Source organism: Prunus avium, chromosome 1 (assembly GCF_965620075.1).
Source record: "Prunus avium chromosome 1, drPruAviu1.hap1.1, whole genome shotgun sequence".
Taxonomy (NCBI): Eukaryota; Viridiplantae; Streptophyta; class Magnoliopsida; order Rosales; family Rosaceae; genus Prunus; species Prunus avium.
Window position 1 is genome coordinate 52,866,841 of NC_142284.1, and position 17,431 is coordinate 52,884,271.

General features: G+C 40.5%; 1 long non-coding RNA gene across 1 annotated transcript; it reads right to left on the reverse strand.

The window, feature by feature from the left end:
• Positions 1 to 12,989: 12,989 nt before the first annotated feature.
• On the reverse strand, positions 12,990 to 13,466 carry LOC110766276 (uncharacterized). Its single transcript, XR_002528136.2, has 3 exons — positions 13,414 to 13,466; positions 13,088 to 13,194; positions 12,990 to 13,008 (listed from the first exon to the last, which is right to left on the reverse strand). It is a non-coding gene; the product is annotated as an uncharacterized LOC110766276 (long non-coding RNA).
• Positions 13,467 to 17,431: the final 3,965 nt, after the last annotated feature.

The window sequence follows — 17,431 nt, forward strand, 5'->3', positions numbered from 1 at the left end:
GTCATATTTGACCACTTGTGTTTTAAAGTATATCAACCTTATTTTGAAGATGTATGATCAGCCGCAGCCACAGGGAATATTGAAGAGCGATAGGGCACAAGTTTACCAGAGAAACACATTCATATACCTGGTTTCTTTAGCCCTTCAGGCCTACACCATCCTTATTTTGAAGGCATGCGGATCCATTCCCTGCCACGGAGATGCTACACCCTAGACATATATATACATTCGGTAAGTTCTCCCACTAATCCATTCATTTGACATGTGAAAGCCGTATTATTCATGGATCCGGATCCTCTGCCTGGCTTTTCTCCACTAACTTCACTTCTCCACACCACATGGCACCAAGGATTAAAATATCAGCCATGCAGATAATATCGGGGCTCTAATTTACGGATATTTCGGGAGATATATCGTTATCGTTTTAGGTATCAGGAAAAAATCAACAAAAATGACATATAGACATTGAAACACATAATTTTGGTGTAAAACTTTCATAGATGTTATGTACATTATCAATGAATGTATTGAACAAATAAAATTCAAAATTTACTAATAATAAGATAGGGTAAATGGCCGAATACCCCTCTGAACTATTTCGACAGTCGAAATGTCCACCATAAATTATTTGTTCAGCCAATTTAGCCCTTGGATTATTTTAAATGGTCAAGTTTTTAGACTTCCATCCAATTTTCTGTTAATTATGAGGGTAAGTTTGTCATTTTACAAGGACAATACCAAAAAATAATAAAGAAGATGTAAAATCATGATTTCTTCTCTCTTTCTCTTTTTTTATTCTTTTTCATTTTCCTTCTTCTTCCTCCCTCTCTTTTCTTTCTTCTCTCTCTCTCTCTCTCTCTCTCTCTCTCTCTCTCATTTTTCCTTCTTATTCTTCTCTCCCTCTCACTTTCTTTCAAGAATCCGATTCAAGTGCAACCCATATTCTGATATCCTTGTGCACCCGCCTCAGATTCAACATCATCCCGTTCAATCTTTTCGTCCCAGCCCCAAACCATTGTCCACTGCACCTCCAACCAAACTCAGAATGAGTTGGACACAAGAACTTCATGAAGCCTTTATGGAAGCTGTGAGAAGTGACAGATTCTTTTAGTAACAACACTCACAATCAAAGAAGAAGAAGCAAACAGTCGTGGCTTGTTTAGCAAAGCTTATTTTAATTACATTAACCTCTAATGGGGCGGCATTTTGTTCTATCCTTCCGGAGGAAACCTGGTCCAGAACTTCTCTTTGGGATTGAAATTACTGGGCTTAAGATCCCTCACTATCAAATCATGCTTCCATTGATAAAGAAAACCCATAAGCACCACAACATCACAACATCAAACACCAGCCTCCATTGATAAAGAAAACCCATAAGCAAAAAATCACTCCACGACTTGTAAAATCGAAAAATTAGAAGAAGTACCTAATACCCAGTTGAAGATTAAGTGCCCGTTTGGTATTGCTTATTTAGGGGGATAAGTGATTTTTTTAAAATTTTGTGAAACCCAACCCGTTTGGTAAACTATGAGAAAATCACTTATTGTTAAAAATTGCTGTGGGAGAAAGCTATAAGGGAAAGCAGCTAATAAGGTGCTTTCATTTTCTGATTATGCAGGAATCAGTTTCGAAGAGGCGTTGAGTTTAATGATTATGCGGCAATTATTTTTTGATTATATGGGAATCCGTACCAACAACACTTTTAACAAAAAGTTTACCAAACGCCAAACTGCTTTCTCTCACAGCTGATTTCTCTCACAGCAAATCTGACAGCGATTATTTTCACAGCACAGCAATGCCAAACTGGCCCTAAGCATCAAATCGCAGTTCTTATGCCCTTTTGATATGGTATGGCTAGGCTTCTTGGGCTCGCCAGAAACCTGTGTCGTTTCTATAGAACATCGAAGCTTCCACATTATCGATAATATCACAAATAATATCCCCAGCTTCCCCATCAGATTCCCAGATACAAATCCTGGGAAAAGTCCTCTCCGCCAAGCTCCCTCTAGCCCCAACCATTCGTAATCGTCAGATTCTTAGCCCTAAAAGCCCCAATTTCGGTCAAGCTCAGCTCCTTCCTTTTCCTCCTTTTTTGTTTTTTTGTTTTTTTTTCTCTCTTTCTAGTTTTGTAGTTTTAACAATTTAATTATTTTAAACTTAAAAAAATTTAATTTTTAATTGAACAGTGAGTCACGTGCCTAACATGTGACATTTAGACAGAAAATTGGATGAAAACTAACGGCAGAGGCTAAATTGACCATTTAAAATAATCAGAGGGCTAAATTGGCTAAAAAAATAATTCAAGGTGGACATTTCGACAATCGAAATAGTTCAGTGGGTATTCGGCCATTTACCCAATAAGATATACATATGATGAAATATAAGTGGTATGTAATGCGCGTTAATGAAAAGTTTGAAAATAAAATATTGATTAGAACGAATAAACTATGCATAAATCCATAGTTTGTTTAAACATTGGATCACAATTTAGATAAGTGTTCATCTACATAAATGAAGAACTCCTATGAGGTTCAAACAATGAGGAACAACCATCTAGATTCATACAATAGTCATACCAAGTCATGTAACCCAAGCAGTTTGTAAGCTATGTTTGAACATGGTGCACATAGGTCTTTCTTGAGCTCCCTACTATCCTCCCATATATGGGGATAGTTATGATTAACCAAACTAGTAGGTCCATAATCTATTTCATCATCTTGAGCTCAATAACTAGTTACACTATAATCAGACATGACATAACCATAGCCATCATAAGATTCATTTGAGTTAGTACTAGGTCTAGTTCCTATACTCATAGATCCAAAACTGATTGCCATGTCCTCTTCAGATGGATTGGAGGTATGTGGGCAGTGGACTGTGCATAGATTCTTCATATTAATAATTTATAGGTTTTGGGGCAATGATTAGCTATTTTTGGGTTTCAATTGCCTTCCAAACTTCTGAATTTTTTTTGGTATCTGTTATGGGTATCGGGAAATATCGGGGATATCGACAAAATATCGGGAAATATCGGGGATATCGACAAAATATCGGGAAATATCGGGGATATCACACTTATCGGGGACATATCGTTGATATAGGGGAAGATATGGCCTTACCCCCCAATATCGGTGTCGACAGTTGAAAATACTGACATATCGGTCGATATATCGATGTATCGGCCGATATTTCAATCCTTGCATGGCATTTCATAGTTTTATTTTAGGGTAAGCCTAAAGAGAAAATTTATATTTTCTTTTTGGGGTAAGGCACTACAGGTCAAAACCACGAGCACAGGCCCACCAGTAATGTCAGACATAGGTCAAACCCTAGAGGGCTTCTCGAGGTAGACCATGTACCCAAACGTGAGGTGAAGTCATGATGGCCTATATTTGTAGTAAAGTTTGCTTCTCTTAGGTTTTGCTTGAGGAGAACAACTCAATTGCTGCAAGAATATCATGTTTTGCTATCCCGGTTTATAATGCTATGTCATGTGAAAGAGTTATCATGCATGTCATAGCATTATTGACCGGGGATAGAAAAATAGTGTTATTCTTGTTTTATGAAAGTTTTTCTCCTGCTTGAGAGAAAGATGTATGAAACATGTTGCATATAAGTTTTACTTTAATTAAGGAAGAACAAAAAAAATTGCCTAATCGATCTAACCTCAAAGCATTGTTGTAGCCGTCAGTCTCTTCTCTCTTGTTTCAATCTCTGCATCTCCCTTTTTCCTAAAACTTGTGTAAACACTTCTCTTCCCAACTCACAATCTATCCTTTTTCCCTATGAAAACTAGCCCTTGCCAATTCCCCGAATTACAACAACTATGTTAACTTTCATCTCACAGTTTCCCCCTTTAAACCCTTGCACTTTCTCTTACCACACCCATCAAAACTTTCTTCAGATTAAGATGTGATGGTTATACAATCTGAGTTCAATGGACTTTAGGCCCCCCTTTACCAACATAAGAAAGTCAACAAAATCAACTTGACAAAACTGAACATAATAAACAAATCATAAACTTGTAGTTGCACCTAGGTTAGACTAGGTTGCCTACATATCCTTACTTAGGGATTAAGCCACACATAATTCTTTCTACTATAAATCACAATTAAGATAATACAAAAATATTCAAAGTGAAACCAACAATAAAATTCTAAAGTCATTCTTTATTTTGATTTCAACAAGTTATATAATTGAGTGTCATCCCATGTAATTATGTATCTAACTGTTCAACTAGTTTAACATTGTACACTAAAACACATAGGTACCCACACCTTTTACCTGAATGTAGTACCTGCAACCGTCCGTATAGTGCATATGTCCTGCAATCACCCATTAGGGGGTACATGAAAAATATCATTAAATTCGAAGGTAACCGGGGAAAGGGGAAACTAGCCAACCACCTGTGAAGACAAGTCGAGTAGGTGGTTGGGGATCATGGCCAACCCTGTGCAGATAATATGACCAGGGTGGTGAAGGATATCCTACTAACTGTATAAACATATCAGTACTGCACTGTTCTCCATATAGGTGTACCCCAAACATAATCCGTCAATTCCAAGTTCTACACATATGGAACAGTCCACTTCACATGTGCGGTACATCCTAGCAGAATCGAGAGACACGAAGTCATCCTAAAAGGCATATCCTAGCAGAATCAAGAGACACAAAGTCAGCCCGAAAAGCAAATCCTAACATAATCAAAGGGCACGAAGTCAGCCCGAGACGCAAATCCTGGCAAAACTCAAGGACAAGTGGTCAACCTGAGACCCAAATCCTAGCAAAATTAGGAGACACGAAGTCAGCTCGAGACGCAAATCCTGGCACCACATGATTCGGGCATCCCCGAGACTCGTGGAGCAATGTCATTTGCACGTAGACAAATCCGAAGGCAACTGGGGTGTTCGAAGACAATCAGAAGGTAATTGGGATATCCGAAGACAATATGAAGGCAACCATATATCCAAAGACATTCCGAAGACAATTATATGTCCAAAGAAATCAATATTTCCGAAGGCATTTAGGATGTCCGAAGACATCAATATTTCCAAAGGCAACAATATTTCCGATTTCAAAAGATTTAACACAAAAATAAACTGTCTGCCGCGCAAATCTCACGGCCTGGAGTTCTGGGCCGAGGGGATGTGCGTTAACACGAGGTTTCCTGCTTTTGGGTGCGGTGTGGTTGCGCGCGGGCGTGCCAGCACGGTTTACCGTGCGTTTGATGTTTCGATGAGTTTTGGATGGATGGATGGTGCGCCTGTTTGATCTGTCTTCCTAGTCAAACGATTGTAGCCGAGAGAGGAACTGGTCTCGGCTGTTAGGTTCATGGCCTGAACTACAAGGCCGTCGAGTGATGGTGTTGGTGGTGGATTTTGGGCGGTGCTCCGGCGCGCTGCTCAGGGAGCGACGGTCGTGTGATATATGGGGTGACTGAACGAACAACAAGGATGGTGCTCCGGCGCCTTGAAAATCAAGGGTCGTATGATATATTGATGAATGGATTCTGCTTACAATCTAACACTACTCCTAGGAAAGCAAGTAAAGATATTGAAAGTGCATTACAGGAAAAAATAAGTTGCTCCGTGGGAGGCTTGTTTTGGTGTTGAACCCTTTGAATGTAGCTCGAGTCTTGTATTTATAGGAAGAGTCCCTGGATGAGTAATCGAGGCTGAATTTACGCATAGTGGAGTCTGATTAGCGCAAGTGGGCAGTCCAATCGACATTTGGGATCGTGAAGTATGGTGGTGAGACTCCAGAAATCCCGGTAAATCTCGGCCGCCACTCTCGATCGTGGGTTCTGAACCTCTGGCCGTGGAGACGCATTTATGGCCTGGATAGCTGGTGAACCAACATCTCAAGCTGTCAGAATTCTTGTGAGAATGTCCACGTCTAATCACTCTGATCTTCATCATCAAATCCTGACTTCAGTCACTTCCCACCTTTCCTCATGCATTAAATGCTACTTTGTGGCCAATGGATTTTGCTGCATTAAACAGGCACTACTTCATTAAATGAAGCATGGGACCCTGCTGTCACGTGATGATTTGCCTTTAAAGCCTTGGCCGCAAATTTGTTCGGCCTCGGCCTATGCTTGAGGCCGAGATGATCATGCCTTATCATTTCCTTCTTTTATTTTTAGGAAGGCGAAATACCCTGGCGAAACGCTGCGTTTCAGCTTCTGCAAACAAGTGCCAGGGCCAAGAGAAGGGGCTCCTTCGGCCAGCTCATGGCCGAGATTTATCAGGCACAAACATAAACGTAAACATATCATATTGGAAAAGTAAAGGCAATAGAATAATAGTTCCATAGACAATTAATAAAACTTGTAGCAAAATACCATTTTAAAATTCAACAACTAAACCACAAACACCTCCCAACCAATTGGTCCCGGTCAAGTCAGCAAGGCCCACCATTTAGGTCAATTAGGCCCGTGGAGCCCACGACCTCTGCTTTCCAATCCGAAAATTCCTACATGTCCAACAAAGTATACTAAACAAGTCCCGAAGTTTTGGTCTCAATCGAGCGGTTGGATATAAGCCAATCGGATGATCGGACGATGATTGTTTTGTCTAAACTTAGAATCATTGATTCGGAATATCCGAGGCTTCAATTTTTTATCCGCAAGTTCCTACACGATTCTACAAGTACCGAGAACACCATATTTGAAATTAGAAATGATCAAACGGTTTTGTTGGCACTAAAACTGAACAGATAGAGATGAGTGCAACTTACAAGAGATGTGGACGATCTAGCAGATCGATTGAGTGATATTTGGAGATTCTTCCTGTCTTCAGATGCTGATCCTGAATAGAAGATAAGCGAAACTCGTGAGGTCTATGGAACCGGTGTGGAACCAGCCTAAGACCCTCCGATGCTTAAGTAAGATTGTTTATAAGAGCTCTTGCTGTTGACCATATAAAAGTATAAAAGTCAAGCTGAAAAGTCTTACCCTTCTATTGTAGTGAAGGGTTCTCTTTTTATAGGGAAGGGAGAGTCCCCTTCTCTTGTGTTTTGTCGATGTGGGACTCCCTTCCCTTTGCTTGGATTGGCTTGGGAATGCTTGGACAGATATTGTACAAACAGGAGTCCCCCAAGTTCCCGATTAAGGAGGTACTTTTCTTGATTGGGGACTTGTAGTCATCAATGCACTGGCCAAGTAATGCTTCAGCTCATTCTTTAGCAGGCTGATGGTTGATGATCGAAGGCTGATGGCTGATGGCTGAAGCTGATGGCCGAAGCTGATGGCCGAAGGCTGATGGCCGAAGGCTGAAGCTGATGGCCGAAGGCTGAAGCTGATGGCTGAAGGCTGATGGCCGAAGGCTGAAGCTGATGGCCGAAGGCTGAAGCTGATGGCCGAAGGCCGAAGGCTGAAGCTGATGGCCGAAGGCTGATGGCGCCGTCAGGGAGAAATGTCTCCTGGAAGGTGCCGTTCGGCATGGCTTTGAGAAAAGGCGCTGGAGAAGTGTCTCCTAGAAGGTGCCGTTCGGCATGGCTGAAGGCTGATGCTGATGGCCGAAGGCTGAAGTTGATGGCCGAAGGCTGATGGCTGAAGGCTGAAGGCCGAAAGCTGATGACCGAAGGCTGATGGCCGAAGGCTGATGGCTGAAGGCTGATGGCGCCGTCAGGGAGAAGTGTCTCCTGGAAGGTGCCGTTCTGCATGGCTTTGAGAAAAGGTGCTGGAGAAGTGTCTCCTAGAGGGTGCCGTTCGGCATGGCTGAAGGCTGATGCTGATGGCCGAAGGCCGAAGGCTGATGGCCAAAGGCTGAAGGCCGAAGGCTGATGGCCGAAGGCTGAAGCTGATGGCGCCGTCAGGGAGAAGTGTCACCTGGAAGGTGCCGTTCGGCATGGCTTTGAGAAAAGGCGCTGGAGAAGTGTCTCCTAGAAGGTGCCGTTCGGCATGGCTGAAGGCTTATGCTGATGGCCGAAGGCTGAAGCTGATGGCCGAAGTTGATGGCCGAAGCTGATGACCGAAGCTGATGGCGCGAAGGCTGATGGCCGAAGGATGAAGCTGATGGCCGAAGGCTGAAACTCGAAGGCCTAAGCTGATGGCCGAAGGCTGAAGCTCGAAGGCCGAAGGCTGATGGCCGAAGGACGAAGGTGATGGCCGAAGGCTGATGGCCGAAGCCGATGGCCGAAGGCTGAAGCTGATGGCCGAAGGCTGAAGCTGATGGCCGAAGGCTGAAGCTGATGGCCGAAGGCTGATGACCGAAGGCTGAAGGCCGAAGGCTGATGGCCGAAGGCTGATGGCGCCGTCAGGGAGAAGTGTCTCCTGGAAGGTGCCATTCGGCATGGCTGAAGGCTGATGCTGATGGCCGAAGGCTGAAGCTGATGGCCGAAAGCTGAAGGCCGAAAGCTGATGGCCGAAGGCTGATGGCCGAAGGCTGAAGGCCGAAGGCTGATGGCCGAAGGCTGAAGCTGATGGCCGAAGCTGATGGCCGAAGGCTGATGGCCGAGGGCTGAAGCTGATGGCCGAAGGCTGAAGGCCGAAGGCTGAAGCTGATGGCGCCGTCAGGGAGAAGTGTCTCCTGGAAGGTGCCGTTCGGCATGGCTTTGAGAAAAAGCGTTGGAGAAGTGTCTCCTAGAAGGTGCCGTTCGGCATGGCTGAAGGCTGATGCTGATGGCCGAAGCTGATGGCCGAAGCTGATGGCCGAAGGCTGATGGCCGAAGGCTGAAGCTCGAAAGCCGAAGGCTGATGGCCGAAGGCTGATGGCCCAAGCTGATGGCCGAAGGCTGAAGCTAATGGCCGAAGGCTGATGGCCGAAGGCTGATGCTGATGGCCTAATCATTGGAGGGATGTGAAGACATCGCACGCGCCGAATGATGCAAGGGTGCCGATGGCCGAAGGCAGATGCCGAATCATTGGGGGGATGTGAAGACATCGCACGCGCCGAATGATGCAAGGGTGCCGATGGCCGAAGGCAGATGCCGAATCATTGGGGGGATGTGAAGACATCGCACGCGCCGAATTATGCAAGGGTGCCGAAGGCCGAAGGCAGATGCCGAATCATTGGGGAGATGTGAAGACATCGCACGCGCCGAATGATGCAAGGGTGCCGATGGCCGAAGGCAGATTGTATGAGGTGCCAAGGGCATGGCTCAAAAGGGTGCCGAGAGCACTCGTGAAGGAGAACAACATAGCATTTTGTGTCGTTTCCCACAGACGGCGCCAATCTGTTGGCACTAAAACTGAACAGATAGAGATGAGTGCAACTTACAAGAGATGTGGATGATCTAGCAGATCGATTGAGTGATATTTGGAGATTCTTCCTGTCTTCAGATGCTGATCCTGAATAGAAGATAAGCGAAACTCGTGAGGTCTATGGAATCGGTGTGGAACCAGCCTAAGACCCTCTGATGCTTAAGTAAGATTGTTTATAAGAGCTCTTGCTGTTGACCATATAAAAGTATAAAAGTCAAGCTGAAAAGTCTTACCCTTCTATTGTAGTGAAGGGTTCTCTTTTTATAGGGAAGGGAGAGTCCCCTTCTCTTGTGTTTTGTCGATGTGGGACTCCCTTCCCTTTGCTTGGATTGGCTTGGGAATGCTTGGACAGATATTGTACAAATAGGTTCGAACCTATAGAACTCGGATATCGCATAATAGGCGCAATATCCATTCAATAGTCAAACGGTAACCAATTCCAAATCTGAGCTTACCGTCGTGCTCAGGACGACGTGGGGAGTGTTTTAAAACATAATCGACCGCCACAAGGTGGCCCACGTGCTGCCACCCGCCGCTAGTAGCGTGTGGGTGCCTTGAGAAATTTCTGACGACGGAAATTTCTCGAAACACCCTATAATACCAATACAATCAACCACATAAGGGAGCATTTTTTGTTCTTGGACCCTGACCAAAAAGTGGCCGGAACTAGCCGAAAACAAGGTCAAAGCTGCCGGCTATATGGGTTCCAAATCGAACCAAAATACCAGCATAAACAGGTATAGCACGACAAGGGGATGAAGAACCATACCTTGGTCAAAAAATTGCAAAAACTTCCAGTCGACGCTGCCACGTAATGCCGGGTTTTCGAGCTACGAAAAGTATTGGGTTGGGTAGAGGAGAGGGACGATTCTGTTGCAACAAGAATTGTCGAATTTGATTGCCAGAAGGCAACGAAATCGTAGTCTGAAATGACGGTGTCGCGCGAAGGAGAAGGAGAAGGAGAGAGAGAGAGAGAGAGAGAGAGAGAGAGAGAGAGCTGCCAGCTTTAAAAATTTGACTTTGCAAAAATTACTATTCTGCCACTGCACTTCCGTATATCATAACTTCTTCGTTTTAACTCTGAATTGAACCTACTGCCTGTCTACGTACTCGTATCGTAGAGCTCTACACAATGGTGCTGCTCAATTCCCCAAATTCCTCTCCAAACAAATAGTGACTAAAGTACCCCTACACACAAGAGCAAAAATGTAATTTCACAATAAATAATCAATTAAACGGTAATTTTTGGAACATGGTGTTATAATAAGCCATCTTTGTAGGTGTTTGTGGTCTAAAAGCTTACCAACCCTTTATCTGCTACATATTTAAACTTTTGTTACAAAAGAAATATAAATCACCAATAATATAGTTGAAGTGGGAGAAAGAATGAGATTTTGGAGACAGATGCTTAGAAAAACTTTAAAAAACGGAAGGAGATAAGAATAAATGGTCCCAAAAGTCAAATTTAACATTTAGTCCTTGCCTTTTAAGTTTGATTTATTTTTAGTTGCGTGGGGTATTATCTTTTATTTATTTATTTAAGTACGACGTGTTAACTTTTTAGTCTATTGGATGAAATATAAATGAAGTTGTTGGCGCTAAATCTGAACAGATAGAGATGAGTGCAACTTACAAGTGATGAGGACGATCTAGCAGATCGATTGAGTGATAGATGCAGATCCTTCTTGTCCTTGGATGCAGATCCTGAATAGAAGAGAGTTTGAGGTTCATGAGGTCTATGGAACCGGTGTGGAACCAGCCTAAGACCCTCCGATGCTTAAGTAAGATTGTTTATAAGAGCTCTTGTTGTTAACCATATAAAAGTATAGAAGTCAAGCTGAAAAGTCTTACCCCTGTATTGTAGTGGAGGGGCTTATTTATAGAGGGCATTTTGTATGCTCTTAGTACTCATTTTCGATGTGGGACTCGTGGGAGGGCCCTCTGAGGTCGACACATGAGTCCTTAGATATTTTGGGCGGATACTTCGAGGTTGATTCTGTACAATCGGTAAGGGATGCCGATTGTAGACGAGCTGGGCCTGTAATGGCTGTTCGTAGTTTTGAGACAGTGCCATCGGTGGCCAATGCCGATTGTCCAAGGCCTTGGGTACTTGGGCGAGTTTCTAAGATCCACGTGTCGTTGTACGAGTGGAGGGTCAGATACGGTACAAACAGAAGTGCTATATGAAGAAGAAAAGTTAAATTAGAGGATCAGATACCAAATAATATTGTTATACTAATGGCAAGTTTGGCATTGCTGTGTTGTGAAAATAATCGCTGTCAGATTTGCTGTGAGAAAAATCAGCTGTGAGAGAAAGCAGTTTGGCGCTTGGTAAACTTTTTGTTAAAAGTGTTATTGGTACTAATTCCCATAATCATTAAACCCAACGCCTCTTCAAAACTGATTCTTGCATAATCAGAAAATGAAAGCACCTCATTAGCTGCTTTCCCTTATAGCTTTCTCTCATAGTAATTTGTAACAATAAGTGATTTTCTCGTAGTTTACCAAACAGGCTAGGCTTCTCAAAAATTTTAAAAAATCACTTATCACTCCAAATAAGTAATGCCAAACGGGCACTAATTACCACTTACTTTTGTTGACGCCAAAAAATGGTTCAACACTTTTTAGCCCAACTTAGAGATGAGGTGTGATAGATGATGAGCGAAGGTTAGGACCTTCATCAAGTGTGTGAGGATTTGACAAGCGATAAATATACAGAAGACAAGATATACGTGGTTCACCCTTAATGAATGGCTACGTCCACGGAGAAGTGTATTCTCATTATTATAACAATGTGTATTTACATTTGTACAAGGGGCTGGGCCCAAATATAAAGAGAAGAGAGACTAAAGATCAAGCCCAACCAAGGGGGGATCCCTTCCTAGGTGGAGAGTGGTCTCCTTTTATAGGTGAGAGGGAGTCTTCACTTCTTGCAATATTTCAATGTGGGACTCTTGGCCTTGCTTAGAATTGCTTCTAGTTGCTTGGTCGAATATGGTATAAACAACTTTATGTATTCTTTAGTGTGAGAAAGCGCTAGGCGGTAGTACCAAACCGAAGACTTTGTTGTGAGGGTACCAAATAAAGCAACGGCGGCAAGGCTGTTCTCGAAACTTTCCATGGTGCTTCGTTGCTGATGTAATATTAATCCTTACAAAGTTAATTTGGGCTTAACGCCCCACCACCCAAGCCAAACTTAAAAGGAAATATATATATCTGTTTTCAAGTTCAAATCTTACCCTGAAACTCCTTTAATTTCCCAGACATCATTTATAAACAATCAGTTAGAGTTTAGGGCCTGTTTGATGCGCTCAAAATTATTGGAGCAATTGACTCGTGTCACATGTTGAGAAGGAGCTAGCCAAACAAAATTTTCATCATACCAAATGTGTAGCTGACAGGCCTACGGTTGCGACAGGAACGAGTAGTTCCAGCACCACAAGAATTTCTCAAATTATTCAGATGCCTCTCTTGCCTTTCTTTCTGCTTTAGCGCCCTTTCTTTCTTCTGTAGAATACAACAGTCTTAGTATAAACAACACAATCCTAAGCTGTTGCATAAGGTTCTGAAGTTTCTCAAGAACAGGAATCTTAAAATTAACAGCCACAAGAGGATTGCAAAAGTTTACCTTCTGAAGTTTCTCAAGAACAGGAATAGCATTGTTTTCAATAGTCTTAGCAACAGAAACATCTGCTACAACTTTGCTTGATGAGAGTTCATCCTACCATGACAGGGAAGGGATAATTTCTTTTATGAGAAACAAATTTTATTAATAATACTCATAAATCGTAGTTCCCTCGTACCTGAAATGAATGCAGTAACTGGTATTACAACTGATTGTGCTATCAAAGGCATAAAATTAATAACATATCAAAATATTACCAATAGGAAGTTCCATTTCCATCTCCTCCTATCTTATTTTTGCGAAAGAAAGAAACTTCAGTTCCTTGTTTCAGAGCATCGTTAATATAAGCTAAGGCATCATCTTGCTGGGAACCAAAAAAAAGAGTTATTTATATCACACCATCTTTCAACAACAACAACAAAATCTACTTATATCAAACTCCAATATATACTTCCAACATATAATCACATGTTCAGGTATAATGCAATTGTAACATAAAGTTAGGTGATCCAATGGTTAAAAAGCATGTAAACCACCTAGACATATAGAAACAAATACAGGAAAAAGAAGTAGGACTTAGTACATCAGCTCTGAGTTCACAAAGTGCTTTTAAGAGTAGTAAGCGTTTTGTTGGATTGAGTTCCTTGTAACGAGATATCTCTTTTCTGCAAAAACAGCACAAATGGCAAAAATTATAGTTGATTAAAAAAAAACTAAATCAGATTAAATACGGTCAAACTAACACATTGTCAATACCCTTTAGCTGCCACTTGCGGAATCTCCCCTTCAGCAACCTGCAGTAAAGAGAAAATATACTGCTGCCGGCTATAAATATATGTATCACATTCTACAAATCCATTGACGGCACAATTCTGCCTAATCACCCAAAAACAAAAAAACAAAGCAAAAGAAAACATTAGACACCATTTCTCACCCTTGTCTTCATCTAACAATATTCCATATATAAGCAATAATCACATTTCTCGTCAAATGAAAACACCAAACCCCAAATCAGATGCTCATTCAATGCCAATGAGTAATAGCAAAATGTAAAACACATTAATGCACCAACAACTATAAGCCTTTGCTCACACATTCTTATCGCTCCAGAAGCAATTGTGTTTCATATAAGACTTATGAAAGGCTCGTTTGGGATTATTTTGTTAAAAAGCACTTTCACTAATAAACATTTCTTTAAAAGTAATATTAAAAGAGTATCAAAATTTTAATTACAAATCAAACCGTTCTTTTAGAAAAGTACTTGAAAGTGATTCTTGAATAAGCTCTTTCTAGGTACTAATCTAAAATTTTATTACCCATAAACACATTATAATTTTTTTTCCAAACACTATCAAAATCACTTTTACTGCTAGTTTGCTTTTTAAAATAATTTTTTATGTATGTTTTGAAAATAATCAATTGTAAAGTAAAACAGTTTTATGTTTGATAAATAATATTTTTAAAGTGTTGTGAGTATAAAAAAAGTGTTAAATTGTTTGGTAAATTTTAATATAAAACTGTTGTGTATGTGAATAATGTTGTATTAAAATATACATAATGTTAAAAGTGTTATGTGCTAAGCATGTGATAGAAGTGGAGATTAAAGTGAAAATGATGGTGATGATGGAGGTAATATGGTGGTGTTTCCATCATGTTGAAGAAGACTTTTACGGGTTCTTCTACTCCTTTATAATGTTCTTGCATCTACGCAATTCTCTTGATCATATGGTATGGTGCTTCTTCACTAATCTTCTGTGGTTGTTGGATGAAATTTCGAATTTTTTATATTTTCACCAATGCTTTAGATAGATTCGTTTTTAATGTCTCATCTAAAAGAGAATATCATTTCTTATAAAGAATAAAATTATAATGTATAGAGACTACAATTATCTTTAAAAAAAAAATTAAAATGAAACAAGCCCAACCCCCACTTTGAAAAAGGAAATTAAAAAATAGAGAGATTTACTATTATACCCAATATAGGAGCCTAAATTATTTTTAAAAAACCCTATATAAAATGGACTTTAGAAATACACCCAAAACCCATTTACAACATAACAAAAAGGCTTTTAACTTTTTTTAAATTACAAAACTACCATTGATTTCTTAAAACAAACTCAACCCCAAAACCTCATAAAAAAACTCAAAACACTCAATAGGGCATCAAAGTAATTTAATAGTCAAAATTAAATTCAATAAAGTCAGCTATCATTTTTGGGTTTTTTTGGGCTTGTTTATAGAAATTAAATGGCGTAGGGTTTATTTATAGTTTTAGTGCTAAGAATGGGTATATGACTAAATGTCTCTAAAAAACAAAAAACAAAAAACAATACCTCCCATTTTCTTTTTCACAGTTTCACTCTCTGCAACATCCACCCCAAACACCCACTCACAGTATTTCCCAAAGCTCACTGTCACTTACCAAAAGATATACCCTCCCTTGAACATTTGATGAACCCAGCCAACTCCCAGCTGAAACATCCTCCAGGAGTTTATGGACTGCTTGCTTGCATGCTTTCTCACCACAACTACCTTGTATGTAAACAACACACACCACCTGAGTTTTTGCTCCCCACTTGATACCCAAGTGAACCCAAGAGAAACCCTCCTTGATTTTGCTGTAGTTCGTGGGACTGCTTGCTTGCATCTCACAAGCAGCCCACTCCCTCCCACTTACATTGCCGTAAGCCTCAACTCTCAGTTTGGTTTGACCCACAAGCACATATCGCTTGCATGCTCCACACACTAAATGAATCAGCTGCTGTATATTAATGTGAAAAGCAAGACTTTTCTCATACTCTACACCAATGTTGGCAGACCCAAGTGAAGACCTAAATGTCTTCAATTTCAAGACTATCCTAAAGAGAATTTATTTTTTATTTTTGGGGTAAGACACGAGTTACAGGTCTAAACCACGAGCACGGCCCCACCAGTAATATCAGACAGAGTTCAATGCCTGGAGGGCTTCTAGTCTAGAGGTACACCATCTACCCAAACCTGTCAAAACAGGTTGTATTTTTTAAACACAAACTTCAAAGCAGTAGTACTATTAGATTATTTCCCTTCATTTTTTCTGACCAACACATTATAAATCAACAATTACTATAAACGACAAAATTGTGGTCACAGCACGGGGGCTCATTCGTGGAGACAAATGTTCCTATATATTACAGAGTGCACGGTGCAAACAATACAATGCTTTCGCCAAGTTTTCTGTTGTTCCTTTGTTCATTCTGTAACTCAGCATGCAGCAACAAACTCAAACGTTTCGAATTCGAATCAAACGATACATGGACTTACTCAGAGCACACCAGATTTGCCCGGTAACCATTGTTTTCAAGGTAAGAAGATGCATGTTTGAAGAATAAAAGATGTGAATTGGTCATCTGGGCTACATTTGATTTCAATTTGGAGAAACTGTGTCCCTCGATTTCACGGAATAATACACAGACTTTGACGGATGGACCATCTTGGTACAAAAAAAAAAGTTTAAGGACGTTTGAATTTAAAATTTTAGTTAGTGGACAAAAATGATAATAGGGCAATAGTTGGGGGACCATTTTGATTAAAGATTTGTTTATGAGTGATTATAGATAGGCCAATAATCATTTCTATGGAGAATTAATTTATGTGATTTTAAGTAGGGGTGGGCGTTCAAACCGAAAAACCAAGTTGAATTGGGCCCGAAAAGACTGGATTGACCAAAAAATGGACCAAGTTGACCAAAAACCAAACCAAACTGATTTGGTACAGTTTCGATTCCAATTTTTGTAATGAAAAAATCGAATTGGGCCAAACCGGACCAGTTGTCTTAATATTTTTTTAAATATACCAAAAACCCAATGCTTAAAGCCCTATCCGAAGTTTCAGACAGAAAAAAAACCTTATACCAAGTTCACTGGCCCATTTCACCAACTAAAAAGCCTAAGTCCACCTTATTTTTCTCTTTTTTTTTTCTTTTTCTCTCCTCTTCTGCGTGACCCTTTTCCTTCTCCCTCTTCTTCTTTTTTGTCTACTCTTCTCCTCGTTCAAAAATTATGTCCTCTTTCTCTTAGTTCTCCTTTTCTCTTCTTTCTCTTCCTCTTTCTCTTGGTTATATTTAGCTGTACTTTTAACATTCTATTATAGAGTACAGCCGGGCGGCTATACTATTAGGATATTCTATTATTAGAGTATAGCCGATCGGCTATACTCTCAAAACATCCTTTTTAAAATTTCCGTTTTTATTAATGAAATAATATCTTAACCTTATTTAAATACTTCATTAGTAATTATGTTTTAATTATTATTTCTTTAGTGAATAATTAGTATTAAATATTTCAATAAAAATCCTAGAAATTTAGTTTTGGTACCCAAATATTTTAGTATTCCAAAAATGGATTTTACCCTCGAAACTTAGACAATATCAACCACTTGTTGAAGTTTGATTGAAATACAAAAACTTGAGTCCCACATTGGAAAAGAAGAGAAAGTATCTACTCCTTAGTAGGCTTATAGTTAGGGTTTGAGGGTCGAGAAAGGTTTTGGAATAAGTTCGGAAGCTAGGGTTTTTTCTTCGAGACTTGGATTTACCCAAACTAATTTTGTATAAAAAAAATTTC